Source organism: Pelophylax lessonae (genome assembly GCF_965119305.1).
Source record: "Pelophylax lessonae genome assembly, chromosome: 4".
Taxonomy (NCBI): domain Eukaryota; kingdom Metazoa; phylum Chordata; class Amphibia; order Anura; family Ranidae; genus Pelophylax; species Pelophylax lessonae.
Genome location: NC_138771.1, coordinates 625,815,954 through 625,827,744, shown reverse-complemented (window position 1 = coordinate 625,827,744; position 11,791 = coordinate 625,815,954).

Below are 11,791 nucleotides of genomic sequence, written 5' to 3'. Positions count from 1 at the left end.
GACTTTATTTGTTCATCTTATGTTATAATGAATACAGGATCGCCAGTAGCTGATGTATAAATCAATCCTATTTAGAAAGGACTGTCAACAAACTTTATTTGTTCTTTCTTTGTTATAATCAATATAGGATAACACCATTAACTGTAATCCTATCTAAAACTTTCCTAATAAGAACAATCCTACATGGTTTGGAAAGGACTGTCAAACAATTGCATTAGTTCATCTTTTCTTAACAATAATAAAGGATCGCCAATGATTAGTATCAGAATAACACACACCCCGAGTTGTCGGTTCAGGGTGGTGGGGGAGATTTGTGTAATCAGCACTCATCGTCCTCCATTCATCATGTTCTGTTTCTCCATAAGGAGGAACAGGTAAGGATTAACCTCACTGACGATAACTGACATTTCTACAAGACTGGGCCCAGCCTTCCAACACCCGCGGCGCAACTGATGGCGACTTTTTTGTAGTTTAAGATATTAACTGAAAAGATACATGAATGGACATGCGGATACAATAAACTATAGACAGTGTGATAATTGCCTTTAAAAATATTAGAAAAAAGAAACATTGTTCTGATATGCCAAGCAGGAGAGACAAACCGGTTCTCAATTTGCATAGGCACGCCCCTAGACAAGTTTCTGTGATTATCTCAGTATTTAAGAAATGCTTCCGATTTGCCTAGACACGCCCCCCCACTAAGTCTCAGTGAGCCCCTCAGACTGAACAACGAAACTCCACCCATAGCAAAGATAGAATTATTATAGAGATAGATGGCCTATTGGACAGGTGTGCTGGCTCTAACACAGTGACGAGGTGGCCGAGTGGTTAAGGCGATGGACTGCTAATCCATTGTGCTCTGCACGCGTGGGTTCGAATCCCACCCTCGTCGCAAACATTTTATATCAATCAACAGCGAAGGATTTATTAACGATTTGATGCCTGCTTTTCCAAGCGTAATATGCAATGTTACATTTTATTTTTATATAGTATGATGTTTATTTCCATAGTAACATTGGATGCCTAAATTATATTTTTATACACATTAGGCAAAGCGTGTTTGAATTCTCATATGTGTTTTGATAAAAAAAAAAAACTGTGATTGTACACACTATGAATTCATCTATGGGAGAAAATGAAGCTTTGTATTGAAAGCAAAAGGAGTTGACCCCGACGTGATTTGAACACGCAACCTTCTGATCTGGAGTCAGACGCGCTACCGTTGCGCCACGAGGTCTTCTGCTCTATATTTTCACCAGGGTACATTCTTGCTGATTACTAAGGGCTATACATTGTTGCTGATTACTGAGGGCTATGTATATATAACTAATATGCAAAACATTATATTTTACAGGTGGAATCGACTGACATTTTATTTTCTTTCTCATCTTTTTTTAGTTTTTGCATGTGGCGAGGGTCAGTGTCACCACTGATAGTATGAGGTGATACCTGGACCCTATAGACGCCCTGATGGGCTGGGATCTATTGTTGCTGTAGGGGGTCAATTATTGTTGGGAGAGCTATACTTTTAAGGGTGAGGGGGGGGGGGAGATAATGGTGAGCAGTATTTGGTTGCAGGCGTACTATTATTACTGGGGAGGGTCTATTATTGCTGGTGGGAATCTATTGTTGGGGGGGGGGGGCTGCTGTTGTTGGTGGGAGATCTATTGTTGCTGCTCGGTTAATTGTTGGGAAGGATCTCCTGTTAAAGGAGTGGTCTATTGATGCTCGGGTAGCATTTTGTTGCAGGGGGTCTAATGTTGCTGGGGAGGTTTATTATTGCTGGTGGGGGATCTATTATTGCTGTAGGGGGGTAAATTGTTGTTGGGAGGGCTCTAGTGTTAAGGGAGGGGGTCTGTTAATGCTAGGGGAATAAATTGTTGCAGGCCGTCTATTATTGCTGGGGAGGGTCTATTATTGCTGGTGGGGATCTATTGTTGCAGGAGGGGGTGAGTCGTTGGGAGGGATCTACTGTTGATGGAAGGGTTTATTGATGCTGGGGTAGTAATTTGTTGCAGGAGGTCATTTATTGCTGAGGGAGGTCTATTGTTGCTGGGTGTTCTATTATTGCTAGGGGGGTCTATTATTGCTGAAGGGGTCTAGTATTTCTGGGTGGTCTATTATTGCTAGATGGGTCTATTGTTTTTCAGGGGTTATTATCGCTAGTGGGGTCTATTATTACTGAATGGGTCTATTATTTCTGGGTGGTCCATTATTTCTGGGTGGTGTATTATTGCTAGATGGGTCTATTGTTGGGGGGGTCTATTATTGCTAAAGGGGTCTTTTATTGCTAGATGGGTCTGTTGTTGTTGGGGGTGATTATTGTTAGGGGGGTATATTATTGCTGAAGGGGTCTATTATTTCTGAGTAGTCAACTATTGCAAGATGGGTCTATTGTTGTTGGGGGGCATTATTGCTAGTGGGGTCTATTATTGATGTGGGGGTCTATTATTTCAAGTTGGGTCTATTGTTGTTGGGGGGCATTATTGCTAGGGAGTCTATTACTGGTGTGGAGGTCTATTTTTTCTGGGTGGTCTATTATTTCTAGATGGGTCTATTGTTGTTGGGGGGAGGGGTTATTATTGCTAGGGGGTCTATTATTGCTGCGGGAGGTCTATTGTTGCTGAGGGAGGTCTATTGTTGCTGGATGTTCTATTATTGCTGAAGGGGTCTATTATTTCTGGGTTGTCTATTATTGCTAGATGGATCTATTGTTGCTGGGGGCATTATTGCTAGGGGGTCTATTATTTCTGGGTGGTCTATTATTGCTAGATGGGTCTATTGTTGTTGGGGGGGGGGTAATTATCGCTAGGAGCGGTCTATTATTGGTGTGGGGGTCTATTATTTCTGGGTGGTCTATTATTGCTAGATGGATCTATTGTTGTTGGGGGGAATTATCGCTAGGGGGGATCTATTATTGCTGAAGGGGTCTAGATTTACTAGATGGGTCTATTGTTGTTGGGGGGGCATTATTTCTAGGGGGGGTCTATTATTGCTAGATGGGTCTATTGTTGTTGGGGGGGGGTGATTATTGCTAGGGGGGTCTATTATTGGTGTGGGGATCTATTGTTGCTGCCTGCAGGGGATCTATTTTACTGCTTTTATTGTTATCACTAACAAATTCCATACAGGTTACTTAAATGATACTTGGCTCTGTACTCTCTAAAAGGGGCAGTACTGGGAGGTAGATATGGGGGGGGGGGGTGGAAACAAGGGGCGGTGCTCAGAGTTGGGTATGGGGCGGAGTCAAAGGGTTACTTGGAAAGGGGGAGTACCTACACTTATTCTCTGCGTAAAAAAAAAAAAAAACATAATATACTGCATGTGAAAATATATATAAATAATTTTATAATGTATAAATAATAATATTGATATATATTTTTATAATGATATGATATATGAGTGGGGGGAATACTGTACATTGCTTCCCATGTAAGCAGTAACCAAGCAAATCCCCGGAAATCCCCAAAATAGACAGAAATGAAGGGGTGCAGCACAGACACCCAATGTAAGTTTGGATGGGGTGGAGAGGGATTGGACGTTTTTTGTACCCCCATTATATCAGGGGTCTAAACAGAGGGAATCCGTACCCCAAGGGGTGATTAGGGTGTGCCCAGGCACACCTGGCACACCCTGTGCGCACGCCTATCGGTGTGGGTTTTATTTTTCAGGGGTTGGGCTTTCAACTTCGGCCCAGGGGGCAAGTACAATCCAGAGGCCCATGGTGCAGCGACTCGGCCCCCCTCCCACTCTCCCTCTTCCAGGCCTCCTCCTGACCCCCATTCCAGGCTGAAGCTCCGCTCCCAGTACTCTCTACTCACCGGCTGAATTTGGGTTCCCAACCTGGCCATCAGTGGGCAGTTGGGGGGAGCTGGGACAGCTCGATTGGGGCTGCCTGGGGGAGGAGAGTCTCCAGTGGGGCAGGGAACCGGCCTCTGCTCAGACACAGTTTATACCATCCATGCTGGGGGGGGGGGGGGGGGGGGTTGTTCGCTCTGTTCTTGTCTTCACCCCACACAGTAGGTCAGCAGTGGGGACATTTTTCTTCTCTTTACCAGAAATCCTTTAGGCATGTCTGTGGCAGAAGCAGTGCAGCCTTTTTTAGGGGGCATCAGAGAGGCCCTGGGGGGCGATTGCCCCCCTGCCCCCTGGCCTAGTTCTCCCCTGCTTGGCCTCTTATTTCAAGTGAAGGGAACTCCTAAGGTGTCATCATACCAAGACATTTTGGACAATTTAATACTCCCAACTTTGTGAGAACAGTTTGGGGATGACCCCTTCCTGCTCCAACATGACTGCACACCAGTGTTACAAAGCAAGGTCCATAAAGACATGGATGAGTGAGTTTGGGGTGGAGGAACTTGACTGGCCTGCACAGAGTCCTGACCTCAACCTGATAGAACACCTTTGGGATGCATTAGAGCCAGGACTGCAAACCAGGCCTTCTCATCCACATCAGTGCCTGACCTCACAAATGCACTTCTGGAAGAATGGTCAAACATTCCCATAGAAACACTCCTAAACCTTGTGGACAGCCTTCCTAGAAGTTGTTATAGCTGCAAAGGGTGGGCCAACTCAATATTGAACCCTACGGACCAGGGGCGTAACTACAGGGATTGCAGGGGTTGCAATTGCAACCGGGCCCCATGCTCAAGGGGGCCTGTGTGGCTCCCCTGTACACCTGGATAGGAGGGGCGGTGGGGGCAGCATGTTGAGAAATCACTGCCCTCCTTTTTCTTCCTGTAGCTGCAGGAGGAAAAAAGAGGAGATTGGTTCCTCTGTATGCTGCCCCCGCCACTCCTCCTATCCAGTTCACTTGTGTTCTGCTGTCTCTGGGCCCCTGTGTTCTCCCCTGGTTCCCCCCCACTGTGCTCCCCCCAGGCTTGAAGGGAAGGGCCCGGCCAGGGGTCCGGGGGGCCCTTCATGGTTTCTTGCACCGGGGCCCTGAAGGTTCTAGTTACGCCTCTGCTACGGACTAAGACTGGGATGCCATTAAGGCTGCATTCACATGTCAGCTTATAATCGCGGGCAGAACCGCCGCGGTTCCGCCCGCGATTCGGAGATTTATTGCAAATCGCGGGACGCCTAGTGTTGCCCGTTGATTTGCAATAGCCCCCCAAACGCCGAGCGATGTTGCCGCGATTTACGCCCGCCGAATCGCGGCAACATCGCGCAAACAAAATCGCGGGACGCAATACGCTCCAAAAAAGTACAAGAGCTTCTTTGGAGCGTATTGCGTCCCGCGATTTTGTTTGCGCGATGTTGCCGCGATTCGGCGGGCGTAAATCGCGGCAACATCGCTCGGCGTTTGGGGGGCTATTGCAAATCAACGGGCAACGCTAGGCGTCCCACGATTTGCAATAAATCTCCGAATCGCGGGCGGAACCGCGGCGGTTCTGCCCGCGATTATAAGCTGACATGTGAATGCAGCCTAACTGCTTGCCGACCGCCGCACGACTATTTACTGCGGCGGTCAGCCCCTCACAGGCAGAGTGACATAGTACTACGTCGCTAGCCTGTGAGGGTCTAGAGAGCGAGCGCGCGCTCCCGCGCGGTCACGGACCCCCCCGCGCGTGTATCCGGCGGACCCGATCGTCCGCCGATCACTCGCGATTGTCGGTGGAGAGGGAGAAAGGCAGGCGGCTAATGTAAACAAAGCCGCCTGTCATTCTCCCCGGTGTAGGAATAGTGATTATACGGTTCTACTATGTAGGACCGTTGATCACTGTTCCTACACCTCAAGCCACAGCCAATCACAGTTAGAATCACGCCCCTAGGGACACACATAGCCCCTCCCTCTCAAAAAAAAATTAACCCCTTCACTGCCAGTGTCATTTTTACAGTAACAGTGCATATTTATAGCACTGATTACTGCAGTAATGTCACTGGTACCCCCAAAAGTGTCAAAAATGTCAGTCAAGGGTCCGATCTGTCCGCCGCAATGTCGCAGTACCGCAAAAAAATCACAGATCGCCGCCATTACGCGTTAAAAAAAAAAAAAACCAACAAAAATGACAAAAATCTTTCCCTTAGTTAGTAAACGCAATAACTTTTGCGCAAACCAATCAAAATACGCTTTTTGCGATTTTTTTTTTACCAAACATATGTAGCATAAAACAAATTGGCTGAAAATGTTAAAAAATTTTGATTTTTTACATTTTTTTTGGGGAATTTCATATAAAAAAATGTGAAAAATATTGTTATTTTTGCAAAATTGTCGCTCTTTTTTTGTTTATAGCGCGTGATCAAAAAATCACACAGGTGATCAAATACCACCAAAAGAAAGCTCTGTTTGTGGGAAAAAAAAGGACGTCAAATTCGTTTAGGTACAGCGTCGCACGACCGCGCAATTGTCCGTTAAAGTCACGCAGTGCCGAATCGCAAAATACCCCCTGGTCAGGAAGGGGGTAAAATCTTCCGGGGCTTAAGTGGTTAAAGTTGATGTGTGTGTAAAGGCAGGCGTCCCAATACTTTTGGTAATATAGTGTAGTTTCACTCTTTTACTATTACTTTATATAAGCTCACTCCTGACAGCATATAACTGAATACCCCCTGAACATGTAATACCGTACCTCGAATGTATGTTTTGTGAAGTTATCTTTTTCCGGTATCTGCTGCATAGCACTAAATCAAAAATTAAAAAAAAAAAAAAAGAAACGCGCAAAGCCCAACGCCCAAAGAGGCGAAGAAGCTTCTTTGACGCATTTGTCGCATGTAGGGCAAACGAACGAATGGGCTACCCAACATGAAAATGTACAAGAAGAAAAATTGTGGAAAAACGCGCGCTCGCTCGACGTGGATCTGCGAATGCAGCCAAAGTCAGTTCATAAAAAAAAAAAAAAAAAAAAGTTAGTAATGACAGAAGAAAATCAAAGATAGTCTGATATCGTGTAATGACTCCGATGTCATCATAGAAAATGGTACAATTGTAGCAAAATGAAGATATAAATAGCAAAATGAAGATATAAATAGCAAAATGAAGATACAATTGTAGCAAAGGGAGAACTCCAATGTAAGTAGACTGCTGCATATGAACACACATATATATATTGCATGCGATGCTGTTGTAGTATATTGGCAGTGTGTTACATTGTAACCTGTAGGAGAACAAAGATCGCATTGCTCTATTAATTGCTCTCAACCTCTACCAAAAGCAGGGCTCGTCCGGGATTTGAACCCGGGACCTCTCGCACCCGAAGCGAGAATCATACCCCTAGACCAACGAGCCATGTGACTAAAGTCTCTGACACCTCATTACATAGACAAGACGTCACACTGCTGAGATCACTGGGAGGTTTTCATCCCACCACTGAAATCTCACTGCCACAGAGAGCTCATTGTTCCGTGTGATCTATTGTATCCTGTACAGAGATCCAATGTATTCTGTGCAGAGATCTATTGCATCATGTACAGAGAGATTCCACTGTATTCTGTACAGAGAGATCTATTGTATGATGTAAAGAGAAATCCATTGTATCCTGTACAGAGAGATCCATTGTATTCTGTACAGAGAGATCTACTATATCTTGTACAGAGAGATCCATTGCATCCTGTACAAAGAGATCTACTGTATCCTGTAAAGAGAGAACTATTGTACACTGTATAGAGATGAGATCTATTGTATCCTGTACAGAGAGATCCAGTGCATCCTGTACAGAGATTTATTGTATCCCGTACCGACAAATCTATTGTATTCTGTACGGAGAGATCTATTGTGTCCTGTACAGATAGATCCATTGAATCCTGCACAGAGATTAATTTTATCCTGTCCAGAGAGATCTATTGTATTGTATCATGTACACAGAGATCCAGTGTATCATGTACAGAGAGATCCAGTGCATCCTGTACAGATAGATTTTTGTATCCATTACAGAGAGATCCAGTGCATCCCATACAGAGATCTATTGTATCCCGTACAGACAGATCTACTGTATTCTGTACAGAGAGATCTATTGTGTCCTGTAAAGATAGATCCATTGGATCCTGTACAGAGATTCATTTTATCCTGTCCAGAGAGATCTATTGTATTGTATCCTGTACAGAGAGATCCATTCTATCATGTACAGAGAGATCCAGTGTATCATATACAGAGAGATCCAGTGTATCATGTACAGAGCAATCCATTGTATCCTGTACAGAGAGATCTATTGTGTCCTGTACAGATAGATCCATTGTATCATGTACAGAGAGATCCAGTGTATCCTGTACAGAGAGACCCGTTGTATCCTTTACAAAGAGATCTATTGTATCATGTACAGAGAGATCTATTGTGTCCTGTACAGATAGATCCACTGTATCATGTACAGAGGGATCCAGTGTATCCTGTACAGAGATATCCATTGTATCCTTTACAAAGAGATCTATTGTATCATGTACAGAGAGATCTATTGTATCCTTTTGTATTATGCTAAGGGGCACTCTAATGGGCATATTTTATGTTAAGAGCAACGCTGATTTACACGTTTTGTTTTGCCCATCAGCATGCCCCTAACAAAATATGTCCATCAGAGTGCCCCCTAAGATAAAATGTGCCCATCAGCGTGCCCCTTATTTTATGTTAAGGGTCACGCTGATGGGCACATTTTATGTTAAGGGTCACACTGATGGGCACATTTTATGTTAAGGGTCACGCTAATAGGGCAAATTTTATGTTAAGGGTCACGCTGATGGGCAAATTTTATGTTAAGGGTCACGCTAATAGGGCAATTTTTATGCTAAGGGTCACTCTGATTGGCACATTTTACACATTTTATGTTAGGGGGCACTCTGATTGGCACATTTTATGTTAGGGGTCACTCTAAAGGGCACATTTTACACATTTTATGTTAGGTGTCACTCTGATGGGCACATTTTATGTTAAGAGCAACGCTGATTTACACGTTTTGTTTTGCCCATCAGCATGCCCCTAACAAAATATGTCCATCAGAGTGCCCCCTAAGATAAAATTTGTCCATCAGCGTGCCCCTTATTTTATGTTAAGGGTCACGCTGATGGGCAAATTTTATGTTAAGGGTCACACTGATGGGCAAATTTTATGTTAAGGGTCACACTGATGGGCAAATTTTATGTTAAGGGTCACGCTGATGGGCAAATTTTATGCTAAGGGTCACTCTGATTGGCACATTTTACACATTTTATGTTAGGGGTCACTCTGATGGGCAAATTTTATGTTAAGAGCAACGCTGATGGACACGTTTTGTTTTGCCCATCAGCATGCCCCCTAACATAAAATGTGCCCATCAGCGTGACCCTTATTTTATGTTAAGGGACACTCCAAAGGGCATATTTTTTTTATGAGCAACACTGATGAACACGTTTTATTTTGCCCATCTTTCTGAGTCATAGCACAGACTTCAGATTCAGACCTCGGCCCAAAGAAAATTTTAACAACCGGACCTCCTTGAATTTTAATTCATTACCCCTGCTGTACAGAGAGATCTATTGTATTCTGTACACATAGATCCATTGTTTCCTTTACAGAAAGATCCATTGTATTCTGTACATAGAGATCTATTGATTTCTTTACAAATAGATCCATTGTATCATGTACAGAGAGATCTATGGTATTCTGTACAGAGAGATCTATGGTATTCTGTACAGAGAGATCTATGGTATTCTGTACATAGAGATCTATGGTATTCTGTACAAAGAGATCCATTGTATCCTGTACAGAGAGATCTATTGTATCCTGTACAGAGAGATCTATTGTATCATGTACAGAGAGATCTATTGTATCATGTACAGAGAGATCTATGGTATTCTGTACAGAGAGATCTGTAGTATTCTTTACAGAGAGATCTATGGTACAGAGAGCACACCGTCCATCCATTGTTGTCACACACCTTGCAGCCAATAAATTCATTCCATAAAGTTGGATTATTCAGGGTGAATATTGTGTTCTTATATTACAGGAGTGTTTTGCAGAGGGAAGGCTCGGCTGGTTGTTATACAGAAGGTGGATTTTGATTATCTATGACACAATCAGAGGATAGAGAAATAATGGTTATGTTTATTTTTACAACATAGTAATGATAGGTGGTAACATTGGAATAGTTCTCTTTCTGGATTCATGGAAGGCCAATCCTATGCAACAACAGGTAGCGTGGCCGAGCGGTCTAAGGCGCTGGATTAAGGCTCCAGTCTCTTCGGGGGCGTGGGTTCGAATCCCACCGCTGCCAGTAATATTTTATTCCCCACTGATTACACCATTTATTCATTTATCCTCCTACGTTTACGCCGCATTCACCGCACAATGATATTTTTAATGGGTGGAGAGAGACTGTAGACACCTCTCCGCTCCAGTTCAACTTCCGCCCTCAGCTCTTCAGGCTTCCTTGACGTCATATTGAGCGACCGTACAGGAGAAGAGGAGTTGCGGGAGTAGCCGTGTAAGAAGTACATGCTAGGTATTGGTAAGGCTGGTGGCCTTGTGTGATGGAGGTGGGGGAGGGAAGGGCTGGGCGCTATTTCCGTGTGTTGTTGTAGGGGGGAAGCCTGTAGGACTACAATATCCAGCATGTCCATGTGTCTGTATGACTGTTTACTGGAGTGAGGAGGAGATCCGAGCCCTCTGATATGTATACAACACTGAGCACATAATCCCACCTAACTATCACTTGTCTACTCCCCCCCCCTTCTCCTCTCCCCCCCCTTCTCTCTTCCCCCCTCTCTTCCCTCTTCCCCCCTCTCTTCTCTCTTCCCCCCTCTCTTCCCCCCTCTCTTCCCCCCTCTCTTCTCTCTTCCCCCCTCTCTTCTTCTCTTCCCACTCTTCTCTCTTCTCCCCCTTCTCCTCTCCCCCCCCTTCTCCTCTTCCCCCCCCCTTCTCCTCTTCCCCCCCCCCCTTCTCCTCTTCCCTCCCCCCCTTCTCCTCTCCCCCCTTCTCCTCTCCCCCCCTTCTCCTCTCCCCCCCTTCTCCTCTCCCCCCCTTCTCCTCTCCCCCCCTTCTCCTCTCCCCCCCTTCTCCTCTCCCTTCTCTCCCCCCCTTCTCCTCTCCCTTCTCTCCCCCCTTCTCCTCTCCCCCCCTTCTCTCTCTTCCCTCCCATCTCTTCTCTTCCCCTCTCTTCCCCCCCTTCTCCTCTGCCCCCTCCCTTCTCTCCTCTCCCTCTCCCCCCTTCTCTTCTCCCTTCTCCCACCCATCTCTTCTCTTCCCCCCCTCTCTTCTCTTCCCCCCCTCTCTTCTCTCTTCCCCCCTCTCTTCTCTCTTCCCCCCCTCTCTTCTCTCTTCCCCCCCTCTCTTCTCTCTTCCCCCCCCTCTCTTCTCTCTTCCCCCCCCTCTCTTCTCTCTTCCCCCCCCTCTCTTCTCTCTTCCCCCCCCTCTCTTCTCTCTTCCCCCCCCTCTCTTCTCTCTTCCCCCCTCTCTTCTCTCTTCCCCCCTCTCTTCTCTCTTCCCCCCTCTCTTCTCTCTTCCCCCCTCTCTTCTTCTCTTCCCACTCTTCTCTCTTCTCCCCCTCTCTTCTCTTCCCTCTCTTCTCCCCCGCTCTTCTCTCTTCTCCCCCGCTCTTCTCTCTTCTCCCCCTCTCTTCTCTCTTCTCCCCCTCTCTTCTCTCTTCTCCCCCTCTCTTCTCCCCCGCTCTTCTCTCTTCTCCCCCGCTCTTCTCTCTTCTCCCCCTCTCTTCTCTTCCCTCTCTTCTCTCTTCTCCACCGCTCTTCTCTCTTCTCCACCGCTCTTCTCTCTTCTCCACCGCTCTTCTCCCCCTCTCTTCTCTCTTCTCCCCCTCTCTTCTCTCTTCTCCCCCGCTCTTCTCTCTTCTCCCCCGCTCTTCTCTCTTCTCCCCGCTCTTCTCTCTTCTCCCCC